The sequence below is a fragment of the Micrasema longulum genome, unplaced genomic scaffold (genome assembly GCF_059751315.1).
Source record: "Micrasema longulum isolate JH-2025_06_02 unplaced genomic scaffold, ASM5975131v1 h1tg001247l, whole genome shotgun sequence".
Taxonomy (NCBI): Eukaryota; Metazoa; Arthropoda; class Insecta; order Trichoptera; family Brachycentridae; genus Micrasema; species Micrasema longulum.
In genome coordinates, this window is record NW_028278434.1 from 83,825 (window position 1) to 86,288 (window position 2,464).

At 29.6% G+C, this 2,464-nt stretch overlaps 1 long non-coding RNA gene across 1 annotated transcript; it reads left to right on the plus strand.

The window, feature by feature from the left end:
- Nucleotides 1-195: 195 nt before the first annotated feature.
- Nucleotides 196-1,746, plus strand: LOC148276283 (uncharacterized). Its single transcript, XR_015823810.1, has 2 exons — nt 196-1,633; nt 1,681-1,746. It is a non-coding gene; the product is annotated as an uncharacterized LOC148276283 (long non-coding RNA).
- The last annotated feature ends 718 nt before the right edge of the window (nt 1,747-2,464 follow it).

Genomic DNA, 2,464 nt, shown 5'->3' on the forward strand with positions numbered 1-2,464 from the left:
CCCTGTAAATGCCTAGACTTCCATATTCCCTTCTCAAAAATTTTTCCCTCTCTGTTGAAATAAATTCAAACATTTTAAAAGCAATTATCTCAGTTTGACCTTTTTTGAGATGCATCGTTTTGCCATAAGACAGGCGACATGAGAAGTAATTTCAAAATTACAAAACTTTAAATCGCAGCGTTTATGATAAGTGCATTTTATTTTTTTAATTTTTGGCATAGTTTGACTCTAATGACAACTTCCTCATTTGAATATAGTCTCGAACTTAAAAATACATTTTATTTTTATTTTTTAACCGTTAGAATGCTACGCGGCGCAAAAGCGCTGCGATCGTTTGTATCGAAAATTGCGAGTTTCAGTGTGTTTTCGGTGCTCCGCGGGAGTGCACGTACGCTAACCTCGCACTTTATGTTTAATAAACATTAATAAACAATAAACATTTTATCTTTATAATGCAAAAATAATTAATAAAATTGATTGATATTTGTCTAAGTTAGAGTGTTTTATTTGACACCATTACTTTTTCCTCCTAATTAATCAATATGTGTATAGCAATTTTCATTTATTTTTGCCAAAATTGCTTAGCACTAAAACGGTTAAGGTATGAGCGAATAAAGGGTAATAATACCGGGAGAATACATAATTCCATTACTATGATTGCCGCATACACACAGCCCCGTGTAAACTGTGCGTTTAACATTACCATCTTGTGCGTGTCAGTAGTAGCAGTCTAGATGGAAAAACCACCAAATAAGCAAAGTTTTTAACCAGATATCAATTGTATAAAACATTTGAACACATTTGAATGCAATGATACCAGAACCATACATACACCATATTTTTTCATTTTACATATTGTATTGATTTCAAACTGCTGAAATTGGGTCTCATTTCATTTTCATTACAATTTCATTAGTTTTTTGAAAACTTTGAAGAATGATATAAGTTAAAAAATTAATAAGATAGAATTCCACAGATTTAAAATTTAACAAGACAGAATTCCACCCGTTGAAAATTTAATGAGACAGAATTCAATCTATTAAAAATTTTAAAAGACAGAATTTTGCTACTCAGAAATTAAAAAAGACAGAATACTACTGCTTAAAATTTAATGAGACGGAATTATGATGGTCAAAAATTTTATAAGTCAGAATTCTATTCAAAAATTCACTATCGAAAATTTTATCAGACGGAATTCTTTTGATCAAAAATTTAATACAACAGCATTCTATTGATCAAAACGACAGAATTCTTTCGACTCATTAAACATTTTATGAGACAGAATTCCATCTGTTCAAAATTGAATGAGACAGAATCCCACCTATAAAAAATTTCAAAAGACAAATCTATCGTTAAAAAATTTTATAAGACGGAATTCTTTGTCAGAATTCTATTAAAAAATTCTATTAAAAAATTCACTATCAAAAATTTTATTAGACTGAATTCTTTTGATCAAAAATTTAATACAACAGTATTTTATTGATCAAAACGACAGAATTCTTTCGACTCATAAAAAAATTGATGAGACGGAATTCCATCCGTTCAAAATTGAATGAGACAGAATTCCACCTATAAAAAATTTCAAAAGACAGAAATCTATTGTTTAAAAATTTTATAAGACGGAATTCTATTAGTCAAAAATTTTATAAGATGGAATTCTTTGGGCAAAAATTTTATTAGTCAGAATTCTATTCAAAAATTCACTATCAATAATTTAACAAGACAGAATTCTACTCATCAAAAATTGTTTAAGACAGGATTCTACTCATTAAAAATTTTATGAGACAGAATTCTATCCATTATCAATTTACGTTTTTTAAAGAAAATGTACATACTAAGAGGGATCTAGCATGTGAAAATGAAATTAAAATATTATATTTTTAAAACTTTTTCATTCATTCACTTTGGTAAAAGTGAATGAAGGAAAAAACAAACACAATGGAAATATTTACACTAAATTATAATGCGAAAATAAAAAAAAAAACACAATTTTTATTTTGAAAGTTGAGTAACGTCTATTTCGTCGGATCGGGGAAATGTACATCCAGGCGAAACAGCCGTTACGAAAATTCTACATTTTGTTTATGATGAGCAGCCATCGAGTCGAAAATATTCACAAAGAGCTCTGGTTTTATTTCGCACACAGAACTGTATTCTGCATCCGCCTGGACACGGATAAACAAAGCATATAAAATTTACACCGGTCAATATGATTCTTGTCTCACGAGTACCAATAGGTCCATTTAATGCAGTTTTTATCCCGTTTTCAAATATGCATTTGGAATTCCAAATCAAAATGAATATCACCCAGAGAATTTCGTCAAAACCATGGACAATACAAGTTTCTTGTATTGTCCATGGTTTTGGTCACAAGGTTTCAAACTTCTAAAAACTATTGAATCTACTGGAGAATGCAGCTTGGCAAGCATTCAAAAATGTTACTCACAGTTTCTAGGCAAGTCAG